The sequence below is a fragment of the Ranitomeya imitator genome, chromosome 3 (genome assembly GCF_032444005.1).
Source record: "Ranitomeya imitator isolate aRanImi1 chromosome 3, aRanImi1.pri, whole genome shotgun sequence".
Lineage (NCBI taxonomy): Eukaryota > Metazoa > Chordata > Amphibia > Anura > Dendrobatidae > Ranitomeya > Ranitomeya imitator.
The window spans coordinates 150,971,454-150,987,847 of record NC_091284.1 but is presented as its reverse complement, the minus strand read 5'-3'; the positions used below and the strand labels follow the sequence as shown (position 1 = coordinate 150,987,847).

General features: G+C 42.4%; 1 long non-coding RNA gene across 1 annotated transcript in view; it reads left to right on the top strand.

Moving 5' to 3' along the window:
- LOC138673025 (uncharacterized) overlaps nt 1–15,962 on the top strand; it is a 169,826-nt gene extending 153,864 nt beyond the window's left edge. Inside the window, exon 2 of the long non-coding RNA XR_011319798.1 lies at nt 14,050–15,962. This is a non-coding gene — a long non-coding RNA (uncharacterized lncRNA). The remainder of the gene's footprint in view (nt 1–14,049) is intronic.
- Nucleotides 15,963–16,394: the final 432 nt, after the last annotated feature.

The following is a 16,394-nucleotide window of genomic DNA, read 5'->3' as shown; positions in this document are numbered from 1 at the left end:
GATCACGAAAAATGGAGACGCTACGAGTATCAGAAAATGGCGCAATTTTTTTTTTTTTTTTTTAGCAAAGTTTGGAATTTTTTTTCACCACTTAGATAAAAAATAACCGAGTCATGTTACGTGTCTATGAACTCGTACTGACCTGGAGAATCATAGTGTCAGGTCAGTTTTAGCATTTAGTGAACCTAGCAAAAAAGCCAAACAAAAAACAAGTGTGGGATTGCACTTTTTTTGCAATTTCACCGCACTTGGAATTTTTTTCCCGTTTTCTAGCACACGACATGCTAAAACCAATGATGTCGTTCAAAAGTACAACTCGTCCCGCAAAAAATAAGCCCTCACATGGCCAAATTGACGGAAAAATAAAAAAGTTATGGCTCTGGGAAGGAGGGGAGTGAAAAACGAACACGGAAAAACGAAAAATCCCAAGGTCATGAAGGGGTTAAGATAGTGTTAAAGGAGCACTCTGGTTTTTTTAATTCATTCTGTCACTATCCCTCCAATACAAAAAAATGCAGCTGGTATTACCTTATGATCCTATCTGGAAATTTATGGTATGCTTCTCTACAGATAGGTCACGTAACCCCATGGGAATTACATGTCATTATGTTCTCTGAAATTTCTGTCAATAGAACTGTCTGCATGATGCAATTGCATGGACTGTACCACATAAATTCTCCACAAGGGGGAACAGAAGCCCACATCAGATACCGATAATGAATGCACAGTGCCTTTAACACAGTGATAATGCAGGACATTACATCCTAGCCTCTCTCACTGTATACTGATAATCTATTAGTTTACTCAGGAGTATATAAAGGGAAAGATAATCACAGTGTAATCTCACTGGACTGTTCATGTAATGCTGTGCTGACGCATCATGGGATTTATAGTAGGACATAGAGGAAAAGCCTGCAAGACGAAAGCTAGGAATTAAGATTGAGACTAAAGAAATTAAAAATATGGTTTAACCATATGGAAATAGATGTAATGGACATAAGAGTAGTGAAGAGAATGATTGACAATCAAGTGGGGGTGGGGTGCAGCAATAGAACAAAAAAATAGGAGTGCTTCTTTAAATTCCGTTTTCCTCATTACCCCCCCAAAAAGGCACAAGGAACTAATATGTTTGTCCATGGACCCGGGGCATCCAGCCCTGTTACCTGTTAAAGGTAATCTGTCACCTCATTTTGCTGCTATAAGCTTCGGCCACCGCCATTAGGGGCTTATCTACAGCATTCTGTAATGCTGTAGATAAGCCCCTGATGTAAAGGTACCATCAAACTCAGCAACTTTGCAACGAGAACGACAACGATCCGTGACAGTGCAGCGTCCTGGATAGCGATCTCGTGTTTGACACGCAGCAGCGATCTGGATCCCGCTGTGCCATCGCTGGTCGGAGATAGAAGTCCAGAACTTTATTTCGTCGTCAGGTCGGCGTGTATCGTCATGTTTGACATCAAAAGCAACGATGCCAGCAACGTTTTACATGGAGCTAACGACCAGCGAGAACGATAAGTGAGTCGCCGTTACGTCACTGGATCGCTCCTGCATCGTTCTGAAGTTGCTGGGTTTGACGTCTCTACAGCGACCTAAACAGCGACGCTGCAGCGATCGGCTCATTGTCTATATCGCTGCAGCGTCGCTGAGTGTGACGGTACCTTAACCTGAAAGATAAGGCCAGGTTCACATTGCGTTAACAGAAGCCCGTTCAACACATGTGTTAACGGGCTGCTGTTAACGCAAGTGCCGATGTGTCATCGTGCTAGCGCAGATAGAGCTAGCAGATGCTCTATCTGTGCTAGCAGTGACGGACCCGGAAACGCTGCAGCCCGCATCCAAGGGTCCGTCACTCAATGACAGCACATCGCTAGCGCACGCCCATTGTGGGCATGCGCTAGCGATGCATCCGACATTGGACTCAATGGCAGCATTAACGGACTACGTTACACCGCGTTATGCCGCGGTGTAACGTAGTCCATCTAACGGACGCCAGTAACGTAATGTGAACCCAGCCTAAGAAAAACAAGTCCGAGTCCGGCGCCTCCCATCTTCATACAATGTCACCATCCTCCTTGCTTCTGTTGCGGCTCCTGCGCAGGGGTACTGATTTGCCCTGTTGAGGGCAGCGTAAAGTACTGCAGTGCGCAGGCACCAGGCCTCTCTGACCTTTCCCGGCGCCTGCGCACTGCAGTACTTTGCTCTGCCCTCAACAAAGCAGATAAAGTACACCTGCGCAGGAGCTGCAACAAATGCAAGGAAGAGGACGTCATCGCATGAAGATGGGAGGTGCCGGACACGGACTGCGACGCCCATAGGACCCGAACCGGGACCGCCCCTGGGTGAGTATAATCTAACTTGTTTTTCTCATCTTTCAGGTTACATCGGGGGCTTATCTACAGCATTACAGAATGCATTACAGAATGCTGCAGATAAGCCCCTGATGGCGGTGGCCGCAGTTTATAGCAGCAAAATGAGGTGACAGATTCCCTTTAATACATTGATATAGTAAAAGTTAATTCCTTGCCATTGCCTACAGAAGTCCAATCAGGTGTTTAGCCCATCTATGACCCATCTTTATATATTTTTTACATTTATGTAATCTATTCATAAGGAATGAACTGTAATACCGTATATACTCGAGTATAAGCCGACCCCCCTAATTTTGCCACAAAAAACTGGGAAAACTTATTGACTCGAGTATAAGCCTAGGGTGGAAATGCAGCATTTACCGGTGAATTTCAAAAATAAAAATAGATCATTATTTCCCCATAGCTGTGCCATACAGTGCTCTGCACCGTTCATATTTCCCCATAGCTGTGCCATATACGGTGCTCTGCACCGTTCACTGTGCCCCATAGATGTGCCATATACGGTGCCCTGCACCGTTCACTGTGCCCCATAGATGTGCCATATACGGTGCCCTGCACCGTTCACTGTGCCCCATAGATGTGCCATATACGGTGCTCTGCACCGTTCACTGTGCCCCATAGATGTGCCATATACGGTGCTCTGCACCGTTCACTGTGCCCCATAGATGTGCCATATACGGTGCTCTGCACCGTTCACTGTGCCCCATAGATGTGCCATATACGGTGCTCTGCACCGTTCACTGTGCCCTATAGATGTGCCATATACGGTGCCCTGCACCGTTCACTGTGCCCCATAGATGTGCCATATACGGTGCTCTGCACCGTTCACTGTGCCCCATAGATGTGCCATATACGGTGCCCTGCACCGTTCACTGTGCCCCATAGATGTGCCATATACGGTGCTCTGCACCGTTCACTGTGCCCCATAGATGTGCCATATACGGTGCTCTGCACCGTTCACTGTGCCCCATAGATGTGCCATATACGGTGCTCTGCACCGTTCACTGTGCCCCATAGATGTGCCATATACGGTGCTCTGCACAGTTCACTGTGCCCCATAGATGTGCCATATACGGTGCTCTGCACAGTTCACTGTGCCCCATAGATGTGCCATATACGGTGCTCTGCACCGTTCACTGTGCCCCATAGATGCTCCACATAAATCTCTGCCGCCGCTGCTGCAATAAAAAAAAAAAAACACATACTCACCTCCCTTGATTGCAGCTCCCGGCGTCTCGTTCCGGCGCCTCCATCTTCCCGGCGTCTCTGCTCTGACTGATCAGGCAGAGGGCGCCGCGCACACTATATGCGTCATTGCGCCCTCTGCCTGAACAGTCAGAGCGCAGACGCCGGGAAAATGGAGGCGCCGGCCGGGAAGATGGAGCGACGCCCGGCGGCTGGAACGAGGACAGGTGAATATGCTATACTTACCTAGTCCTGGCGATCCTCGCGCTGTCCCTCTGCCTGGTCTTCGGTGCCGCAGCTTCTTTCTCTATCAGTGGTCACCGGCACCGCTGATGAGAGGAATGAATAGGCGGCTCCACCCCTATGGGAGGTGGAGCCGCTTATTCATTTCTGTAATGAGCGGTCCCACGAGACTGCTGAAGAGGGGAAGAAGCTGCAGCACAGAACACCGTGGGACGGCAGGGACAGCGCGAGGATCGCTGGGACTAGGTAAGTATGCCTCAGCGCCCTCACCCCCTCACCCGCCGACCCTGCCACCCACCTTGACTCGAGTAAAAAGCCGAGAGGGGCACTTTCAGCCCAAAATTTTGGGCTGAAAATCTCGGCTTATACTCGAGTATATACGGTAATCATTTCATAAATGACACATTTACGGTATACAGTTAGGTCCATATATATTTGGACAGAGACAACATTTTTTTTAAATTTTGGTTATAGACATTACCACAATGAATTTTAAACAAAACAAATCAGATGCAGTTGAAGTTCAGACTTTCAGCTTTCATTTGAGGGTATCCACATTAAAATTCGATGAATGGTTTAGAAGTTTCAGCTCCTTAACATGTGCCACCCTGTTTTTAAAGGGACCAAAAGTAATTGGACAATTGACTCCAAGGCTATTTCATGGACAGGTGTGGGCAATCCCTTCATTATGTCATTCTCAATTAAGCAGATAAAAGGCCTGGAGTTGATTTGAGGTGTGGTGCTTGCATTTGGAAGGTTTTGCTGTGAAGTAAACATGCGGTCAAAAGAGCTCTCCATGCAGGTGAAACAAGTCATCCTTAAGCTGCGAAATCAGAAAAAACCCATCCGAGAAATTGCTACAATATTAGGAGTGGCAACATCTACAGTTTGGTACATCCTGAGAAAGAAAGAAAACACTGGTGAACTCATCAATGCAAAAAGACCTGAGCGCCCACGGAAGACAACAGTGGTGGATGATCGCAGAATAATCTCCATGGTGAAGAGAAACCCCTTCTCAACAGCCAACCAAGTGAACAACACTCTCCAGGAGGTAGGCGTATTAATATCCAAATCTACCATAAAGAGAAGATTGCATGTAAGTAAATACAGAGGGTTCACTGCACGGAGCAAGCCACTCATAAGCATCAAGAATAAAAAGGCTAGACTGGACTTTGCTAAAAAACATCTAAAAAAGCCTGCACAGTTTTGGAAGAACATTCTTTGGACAGATGAAACCAAGATCAACCTCTACCAGAATGATGGAAAGAGAAAAGTATGGCAAAGGCGTGGTACAGCTCCTGATCCAAAGCATACCACATCATCTGTAAGACACGGCGGAGGCAGTGTGATGGCTTGGGCATGCATGGCTGCCAGTGGCACTGGGTCACTAGTGTTTACTGATGATGTGACACAGGACAGAAGCAGCCGAATGAATTCTGAGGTATTCAGAGACATACTTTGTGCTCAAATCCAGCCAAATGTAGCAAACTGATTGGTCGTCGTTTCATACTACAGATGGAAATGGCCCAAAACATAAAGCCAAAGCAACCAGGAGTTTATTAAAGCAAAGAAGTGGAATATTCTTGAATGGCCAAGTCAGTCACCTGATCTCAACCCAATTGAGCATGCATTTCACTTGTTAAAGACTAAACTTCAGACAGAAAGGCCCACAAACAAACAGCAACTGAAAACTACCGCAGTGAAGGCCTGGCAGAGCATCAAAAAGGAGGAAACAGCGTCTGGTGATGTCCATGAGTTTAAGACTTCAGGCAGTCATTGCCAACAAAAGGTTTTCAACCAAGTACTAAAAATGAACATTTTATTTAAAATTATTGAATCTGTCCAATTACTTTAGGTCCCTTTAAAAACAGGGTGGCACATGTTAAGGAGCTGAAACTCCTAAACACTTCATCCAATTTTAATGTGGATACCCTCAAATGAAAGCTGAAAGTCTGAACTTCAACTGCATCTGAATTGTTTTGTTTAAAATTCATTGTGGTAATGTCTATAACCAAAATTAGAAAAATGTTGTCTCTGTCCAAATATATATGGACCTAACTGTATATTTGTATATTGTGCCCTATAAAAGCCACATCTTCTAATTCAATGGAGAATGGCCTTTGTAACCCTTAATAGAATTTATCCCAAATCAAACATTTTATCTGGAATATATTTTTATCCTTGGTTACTCTCTGTACTTTTCTCTCCTGAATTTTATTGTAATGAAATATTATATTGTTTTTGGATGATTTCATAAGCCGAGCACAGTCGACTAATTCATATTCCAGCAGGTGATGATTGTTCTTATGTGTTTATCCAACTCGTTATCACTGTAATATTCATATGTGCTGAATATATAATGCGTGAGATAAAGGAATATTTGCATAAAATTTAATAGTGTTCTAGATAAGTATCTTTTCGTCTGAATACAAAATTGGTTATTACTGAATATTTGCATGCTTCAATGTGAATGATACTAGAATTAGAGTCATGACCTCAATGTACTGTTTTATATTTAACCATCATTTACCACAGAGCAATGGTACTTTACCAAAACATTCTTGTCAAAGAAGAAATTCATCTTCAATCATCTTTAAATAATTGACATCTATAATACATGCAGCTTTGAATGATCAGATTACATTTAAGCGCTATACAGTCTAAGGATGTATAACTACCGTATTTTCAAAAAGTCGGGGGTCTTCTTATACGCCAGGTGTCGTCTTGTACGCCGGGTGCAGACCAATATGTATATGGTGGGTGGGGGGTAGTGGTCCCGATGACGAAAAGAGGGGGCGTCTCACAGGAAAGCGTAAGTGGAGTATCCCCCTATTACCTCATTGTGGCAGCGTGGGGTTTCTGTGCTGGTGAGCGGCGGCGGCTCCTCTTTGTGCCGCGTGGGTGCTCTGTGCTGTGGGGCGGCGGCGTATCTTTGTGCAGAGTCGGGGCTCCTCCGGCATTTCCCAATTCCTCAAAGCCCGGAGGCACCGGCTCCATTGCTGTGATGCGGTGGCCTCCGGGAAAAAGGCCGCTGGGGGCGGTGCATGCTCAGATTCAGATTTCATCCCGAGATCTCGGGAGATGAGATCTGAATCTGAGCATGAACCGCCCCCAGCGGCCATTTTCCCAGAGGCCACCGCATCGCAGCAATGGAGCTGCCGGTGCCTCCGGGCTTTGAGGAAATGCCGATGGAGCCCCGACGTTGCACGAAAATACGCCGCCCCACAGCACAAAGCCCTGATGCTGCACGAAGAGGAGCCGCCGCCCCTCAGCACAGCACCCACGCGGCACAAAGAGGAGCAGCCACCACCGCTCCCCAGCACAGAGAGCCCACGCTGCTACAATGAGGTAATAGGGGGATACTCCACTCACACTTACCTGTGAGACACCCCCTCTTCATCACTGGGACCACTCCCCCAAAAAGGCACATTAGTCACCGGCCCTATAAGATGACACATGGCATATAAGAAGACCCCCGACTTTTAAGAAGATTTTATATTTTATCTGGAAAAGTTGGGGGGTCGTCTTATATGCCCAGTTGTCTTATACGCCGGAAAATACAATATATCTAAAGATCACGAGGATAAAGTGTGCCAATTGTTAAAAAATGAACTATCACTTCTTTGTCCATTGTATATGAAATGAAAAAAACAAAAATGTACAATAGGCTCTTTTTTATATATAGAATAATTGTATTTCTATTACAATAATCTAAAACAGTGCAAAGAATAAGCAGAGATGTGGGCTACTAAAGTCTCACTGCTCTTTAGACTACACAAGAAACAATATTTCTCATAAAATCTACCCTGTCATCACACCAGACATAGTTTAGTATATATAGGCAATAAACTGCGACACACTTGTAGGATGCAAAGCAGATATGCTTTTATGGAGAAAACAGCATAAGGTAAGCATCCTTTATGTCAGTGACAGCCAGCGTTTCAATATATTTCTGCACCTTTCTTAAAATTTGTTCAATATGACTTGTATATATTCTGAAAATATTGGAAATTTGGTGAAAATTTAGAAAAATGTGCGATTTTCAAACTTTTTATTTTTATGCCCTTAAATCAGAGAGTTATGTCACACAAAATAGTTAATAAATAACATTTCTCACATGTCTACTTTATATCAACACAATTTTAGAAATATTTTTTTGTCAGGAAGTTATAATGGGTAAAAGTTATTAAAAAATTCTAATTTTTCCAACAACATTTACAAAACCTTTTTTTAGGGACCACATCACATTTGAAATGACTTTGAAGGGCAGAAAATATCCAAAGGAGGCACCATTCTAAAAACTGCACCCCTCCAGGTATTCAAAACCACATTCAAGAAGTTTATTAACCTTTCAGGTGCTTCACAGGAATTAATGGAATGTGTAAGGAAGGAATGAACATTTAACATTTTTCACAGCATTTTACTTTAGACCAAAACGTTCTTATTTTCCCAAGGGTATCAGGAAAAACTGAACCTCAAAATATGTTTGGAGACATGTCAGAGCTTGGAGCTTGGAAGCTAAGGAGCACTATTTTACTTTTTTGGATTTTAAATTTGCTAGAATAATTAGTAGACACCATGTCGCGCTTGGAGAGCATCTGAGGTGCCTAAACAGGGTAAATCTCCCACAAGTGGCTAGACCCTTCAGGGAAAATATCTAGATGTGTGGTGAGCACTAGTAATCCCCAGGTGCTTCACAGAAGTTTATAATACTGAGGCCGTGAAAAAAAAAAAATTTCACACAAAAATTTTTTTACTTCAAAATTTTGCACTTTCACAAGCGTAACAGAAGAAATTTCACCATACAATTTGTTGAGCAATTTCTCCTGATACCACCGGATGATAGGCGAACATTTTACATAATATTTGAGATCACATTTATCCAGCGCTCTATGCTGAGCACTTACATTGTGGTTTACATCTAAATCTCCAAGTGACGTGATGCAGATGAGACCCCTGATAGATCCATTCACTATAATGCGACAGCAGAGTTACTCTGGACTCCATCTGGCCTCTGTTCGGCGATATCCTTCTTTTCAGAGGAGCACAAAACTGTTGTCGACTGCAGTTTATGCATGTCTAAAAAGACGGATACCACCGGATGATAGGCGGCCACACGTCGTCCCAGTGCCTACATCTGCCTCATTATAGGGAATCTTCCACCGGGGATTCCATCTGAATCACGTTTTTCAAAGATTTACATGGAAATCGAAAGTGTAAAGAGCAGAATAAATGTGCGCCTTACAGTGTGGATCAGAAAGTGGGTCCAGAAATAATTCTCGTATTGGAACATCATACGATTTTTGACTCCCTGCCAGCAGTAAAAGTCCAATATATGCATAAAGTTCCTTTTTTGAGATATTTTTCCAGGACTTATTTTTTGCAGAAGCGATACGTCTTCATTCTAGGTTTGAACATAATAGGACCTCTTCTGCAATATTGTCAGAAAAATAAGTACAGAATACATCTTTAGGGGTAAAGTAACTGGGACTTCCCACAGCTCCTTGAGCCTGTCTCACAATATTGTGTGTTGGAGTACGTCCGACTAATGTAGGATTACTGTCCCAAAAACATTCGTTTTGGATGTTCTGCTTATCACTTCTTGAGGATCCACTAGATTCACTTCTTCATCATCAGAAGAATCACTGGATGACGATGTTTGATTAGCTGGTGGCAGATATTCTTCATCAAACAAAGATAGTTCACTTTCATCATCGCTTTGAAACATAATCGCTTCAATCTCTTGGTCAGTCAGACACTTGGAGGAAGAGTGTGCCATTGCTGACTAGATGTTAGCAAACTAAAAGAAAAAACAATGAACAGAATCAGGGTTGTCTACTCTTTGCTTGTGTGTGACACACTGTAAGTGTAATGTCCCCCCTTCTTCCTCTCACCCTTAGCAGCTCTTACCTTTTACACTTTTAGGTGATGTACAATTCTCTGGATTTTTGTGGCTCACAAGCTCTAGCGTTTGCAAGCTTCTTAGAAACAGAAACTGAAAATAAATCAGATTTCCTCTCAACAGCTTATCTTATCACAGGTCCTTCAGCAATTAGCTCACAGTGTATACTGTCCTCAGTACTCTACACACAGCTCATTACTGTGTTCCGTAGGACCTGAGGTGATGTCATGGCCTTATCACTCCCTCCAAAAATCACATGACATCCTCACATGTTATTATCCACACCCTGGCCCCGAATACAAATAAAGTAACTTGAGACACAAACACTACTGAGAACATGATAAAAATAGCAGGGGCCTAAAAGGCCCCCAAATCAAACAGATATAGTTTTCACCAAACAAGCATTCTTACACCATAATGCCTATGAAAAAAATTATATGAACAACTGGATATTATCAACAACGACATACTTGAGGAATACCTGGAGTTTCAAAATTATAACTAAAGTAATTTTGCAGATAATAGCAAAAATGTAAGCATGGGGGCCTAAAAGGCCCCCAATATGCGTTCTAGGGTTAATGGGAAGTTGAGTGGAAGGAAAAAGTGTGGTAGAAAAAGGTGCACAAGCAATCGGAATAACTGTAGCCTTGAAAGGATTGTTAAGAAAAGGCCATTCAAAAATTTGTGGGAGATTCACAAGGAGTGAACTGCTGCTGGAGTCATTGCTTCAAGAGCTTACACACACAGATGTATCTAAGACATGGGCTACAAGTGTTGCAGTCCTTGTGTCAAGCCACTCATGACCAATAGATGATGCCAGAGGCGTCTTACTTGGGCAAAGGAGATAAAGAACTGGACTGTTGCTCAGTGGTCCAAGGTGTTGTTTTCAAATGAAAGTAAATTTTGCATTTCATTTGGAAATCAAGGTCCCAGAGTCTGGAGGAAGAGTGCAGAGGCACACAATCCAAGCTGTTTGAGGTCTAGTGTGAAGTTTCCACAATCAGTGATGGTTTGGGAAGCCATGTCATCTGCTGGTGTAGGTCCACTGTGTTTTATCAAGACCAAAGTCAGCGCAGCCATCTACCAGGAATTTTTTAGAGCACTTCATGATTCCCTCTGTTGACAAGCTTTTTGGAGATGGAAATTTCATTCTCCAGCAGGACTTTGCACCTGCCCACCCTGCCAAAAGAACCAATACCTGGTTTAAAAACAACTGTATCACTATGCTTGATTGGCCAGCAAACTCACCTGACCTTAAACCCATAGGCAATCTATGGTGTATTGTCAAGAGGAAGATGAGAGACACAAGACCCAACAATGCAGACTATCTGAAGGCTGCTTTCAAAGCAACCTGGGCTTCCAAAACACCTCAGCAGTGCCACAGGCTGATCGCCTCCATGCTACGCTGAATTGATGCAGTAATTGATGCAAAAGATATTGATTGCAATTACTGAACATACATTTCAGTAGGCCAACATTTCGGATTTTAAAATAATTTTTCAAGCTGGTGTTATAAAGTATTCTAATTTACTGAGATAATGACTTTTGAATTTTCATTGGCTGCAAGCCATAATCATCAACACTAACACAAATAGACACTATAAATAGATCACTCTGTAATGACTCTACATAGCATATATACTCATGTATAAGGCGACCCGAGTATAAGCCGAGGCACCTAATTTTTTGCCACAAAAAACTGTGAAAAAGCATTGACACATGTATAAGCCAGGTATGCATTGTCCCCTCATCCCCATCCTGGTATGCATGGTTCCTCATCCCCATCCTTGTATGCATGGCTCCTTATTCCCATCCTTGTCTGCATGGCTCCTTATTCCCATCCTTGTCTGCATGGCTCCTTATTCCCATCCTTGTCTGCATAGCTCCTTATTCCCATCCCTGTCTGAGTGGTTCCTTATTCCCACCCTTGTCTGCGCGGCTTCTTATTCCCTTCCTTATCTGTGTGGCTCCTTATCCCCATCCTTGTATGCGTGGCTCCTTATCCCCATCCTTGTATGTGTGGCTCCTTATCCCTATCTTTGCATGCATGGCTACTTATCCCCATTCTTGCATGTGTGGCTCCTTATCCCTATCCTTGCATGTGTGGCTCCTTATCCCCATCATTGCATGTGTGGCCCCTATGAGAAAAGCATAAAAAAACATGCTACTTAGCTTCCCTGTGCGCCCTCGCAGCATCTTGTTCTGGTGTCAGCACCTCCTGCGGCCAAGCGATCATGTGTCCCCACTCATTGAAGGAATGAATATTCACCTGTCTCCATGCCTATGGGAGTGGAGAGAAGTGAATATTCATTACCTTAATGAGCGAGCACCCGTGACAGCCCTGCAGCTGCTGGAAGCTGGCGGCTGTGGCTGTAACTCTGCGAGCCATAGGAGAAATTAATATTCATTACCAGTGCAGTGAATATTCATTTCTCTTTAGCAGCGGGCACAGGAGTTAGCCGCAGCTGCCGGCTCCTGCCTCCTGTGACCAGCTGCTCCGCAGCTCGCCCTCCCCGTCTTTTGGGACAATGACCCGTGTATAAGCCAAAGGGGGCGTTTCCAGCACAAAAACATGTGCTGAAAAACTTGGCTTATACACTAGTATATACGGTAATATATGAGTTTCACTTTTTGCATTGAAGAACTCAAATAAATTAACTTTTTGATGATATTCTAATTTGGTGATAATCACTTGTACTGCAATACTGCTTTATTGCAGTATGTAGTTGAAATCAGTCCTGTGGCTGGCATTTACATAACTTCCAATGTGACAGCCATAGGGGTCCTTCATAATGCACTGGGCTGTGACGGCAATCAATTAAAACCACACGATTGTGTCACAGGAGGTGGAGTGGTGGGGGACTCGGGGGCACTCAGAGAGATGTGTCCAGTGACTATGTGCCTTAAATGCAGATGTTAGAGATTGACAGTGGCATTTAAGTGGTTACTAGCAGCTTAGCTGATTAATGCTGTTAGAGGCAGATGCTGGCTGTATAATAAGTCTGTCATCGGCCAGGTACGATGTACGCCTCTCTATTCACCCGTATGCAAAATGTGACATGCATGTATGGCGGATGTCCAGAAGGGGTAAAATTTCCAGATGAGCACTGCACGGCCTAAAAGTCTCTTGGCACTCTTCACAAGGAGAAACATTACCCCTTAGATCCCTTGTGTGGGCATCTCACCCAGCCAATCAGATCTCCTGCTATGCATTAATGCTGGGTATACACCACGAAGAACATGTCTGAAAATGGCTTTCTGGTTTAACTTCTTATCCTAAGCCATGTGGCAAGGCTCGTTGAAGGGTCGATATTAACTTTTATATTGCTATATCCAATAGGTGGCACTACAGTTCAAGAACTCTTCCTTACTGGAGACATTTTGCATACTTAAATTCCCAAAAGAGCATTGGCTTATAAGTCTCTATATGCTGGCTTGACACTCTTCATGAGGAAAAATGTTCTCCTTTATGCTCCCTCTCAGAGGTCTTTCACCCAGCGAAATTAAATTGCACTGATGAGGGATGAACACCCTGGAACACATATCTGCAAATGGAGCGTCTGGTTTGAGTATGTGGCAAGGCTCATTAAAGGGTGGTTGATATTGGCTTTTAGCTGACACTAGAGTTGAAGCCCTCTTCCTCTCTGAAGAGGTTATATACATGTGAAAGTGATATACACAGTAATCTTTCTACATGTGAGAGTAATACACAGTACTTACAACATGTACAATGCAAAAAACCTCTTCCAAGCCTAAAGTACAGAAGTACAGTGCATAGAAACATATTTACATGAAACATACCGTACATTATTCAGAAAGTGATAATGCCAGCTTCCACCTTCCTACAGGCATACCACATACATGCCATGCGTGCATCTGCCCTTAAAGGAAATCTGCCAGATTTTTGCTATGCAAGCTGAAGACAGCATGCTGTATGGGTTTGCTTGTAATGATTGTTTTAACACCTGGAGCCTATCATTGCAGGGACACAGCAGTGCGTGCATGTTAGTCCGACACACCCCCTGTGATAAGCAGCTCACTGTCTATAAACATAAATCGGGGTGGGAGGGGCTAGCTTCCTCAGCTGTGCTGCATTCTAAATCTAAAAACGCTGATTGTTTCAGAATGACTACACCCTGTAATCTAAGTGATATATCATTGTATTCAGCTTATCTTTGCCTACATCAGGCTGCTTTTAGATGAAATAACAAAAACCTGCTGACAGATTATATAAGACTGTAGCATGTGATTCCCTTTTGCGTATGACTTATGTATTACCTTATTTGATCTTGTATCTCAGTTGTGGTGTCTTTCATTCATTAGTATCTTTCCTCTTTTTACTTTTAGCTTTTTTCGCTGGGACACTTAAAACTTGTATGTCTACATTATGATGGAGAATGATCCTCTCTGCATACGACTGCCAGTAATGCTCAGAAGAACGCTGTGGAGAACAAAGGATATGTTTGTTTTCATTCTGATTTGTTAAATGTCTTTTTATTGTGTATGTTCTTTAATGCTGATGAATGTTACAACTAATCAAAATGTACCTTTATCTCAACTAAACATATCTAAATGATAATATTGAAATAAAAACAATGAATATGTTATGTTTAGAAAGCACACATTGCTTATTGAACCTGTTACAAAGTAAATGTGTTTTATGCTGGCACCTTGCTTAAAATGATGTGCGGCATAGCACAAGCCATAAGTGACAGTACACACAGCAGGAGACTGCTGCCTACTCCAGTTCCAGCCATCAAAATGCCTGTGTTTGTCTGTAGGCTGCAGAAAGGATATCAGCCTATTGTTTTGTCCGCTAAAGTGCTAAAGAGCAGGACGTCGCTTCAATGTATTCAACACAACTTTTTATTATGAAATATAACAAAGTACACTAAATATGAGTATGTTTACTGTTCGTTCCATCCTGGCACATTGTCAGCTTTGGCAATACAGTACTATCCATGCTGCATCTTTAAAGGGTAAATTAATATTGACTCAACATGGTATATAAATAAAATAAATAATGTCTATTTTTATGCATTACTTTGTAATAATATTCCTGATTTAAGACACTTATCTTAATTTCCTATGTCCAGTGTATGGAGTGCACCCACTGTTTTGTCAGATTGTCCACCATCCACATCATTTATATTTTACTTGAACCAAACGTCACTAATTCACCCAATAACAAATTATTAATGATGAATACCAGTAGGCAATATAGGAGTGATATGTTCCCTTTAAAGGGAAACCATCAATACATGTCAGCTAATGTGCAGTACAAATTGCCACAAATGTGATACTGTGAAATTATTATTTTATTATAAAATCTTCATTTTGTCTAGTGTTTATATTATTTTTCTATGTGAGCGGGTATAAGAATTATTGTACCTACATGTGTTGTTATCATTTTATATACCTGCAATAAATGCCAGCTCTACAAAAGTGTTGTAAAACATTGCGTGAAAAATATTGTTAGCCTCTGAATTAAAGGGATTTTCCAGTTTCAATATACTTCTTTCATTGTAATTGATAAAAAACTGGACGTCCTCATCACTACCGAGTACAAAAACCTTTTCAAGGGGTTGTCCAAAGATGGCGGCTTTCCTATGGAAACATAACTACACCTGTCCATCGGTCATTTCTGGTAATGCTGCATAGCTCCATTAAAGTGTTTTAGGCTGAAATGCAATACCACACATAACCTGTGAATAGGTGTGGCACTGTTTTGTGTGGCCCTTATTCAGTGCAATAATGGAAACTTGCACTAATGCAAATGTCAGGTGCCAATATGAGCCATAAAAGTCTGGTCACTTATTAAATGCCCAGACACCTTTGTTTAAGGCACCAAATCACCTACAACAACCAATGTAATTTTCTGTCAATTGTGAGTAAGGCTGCCGTCACACTAGCAGTATTTGGTCAGTATTTTACATCAGTATTTGTAGCCAAAACCAGGAGTGGGTGATAAATGCATAAGTGATGCATATGTTTCTATTATACTTTTCCTCTATTTGTTCCTCTCCTGGTTTTGGCTCACAAATACTGATGTAAAATACTGACCAAATACTGCTAGTGTGACGGCAGCCTAAGATGTCAGAAAATGTTAACACTGGAGAATCCCTTTAACAAAGCAGAGGTTTCACAGTTTTATATGGTGTTCCTCTTTATTTTTTTGTGTACAGAAATGTCTGTTATTCTGATTTGTCCTTTGCCGCTTAATTTACATGTTTCTTCTAAATAAAAGCATTTTGTATTTATTGTTACTACTGTGGTTTTCTGTCTAATCACATGTAACTATATGCTATAAATTTATTCTGAAATCCATATATCAGTGTTGATTATCCAACATTTATCTTTAAAGAGTTTTTCCCATCTTTAGAAACTGAGATGGTTGCCCGATTCTAATGCATCAGGTATTCTAGAATATGTATGTAGCTTATTTATGAAGTTATCAGAATAATGCATTGAATACAGAGCATTCGGCTGGCCAGGCGCGATGAATTAGCGAAGCGTAGTTCAAATCCAATTAGCGGCTGGACTGCATCTGTCACTGTTTGCGGTGAAGCCAGGTTGAGCTCCAGGTTTTGAGGGCACCGGGCGAAAGAGTCTCACAGCCCATGTAGTATATAGCACAGCCACGTAATATATAGCACATCCACATAGTATATAGCACAGCTACATAGTATATA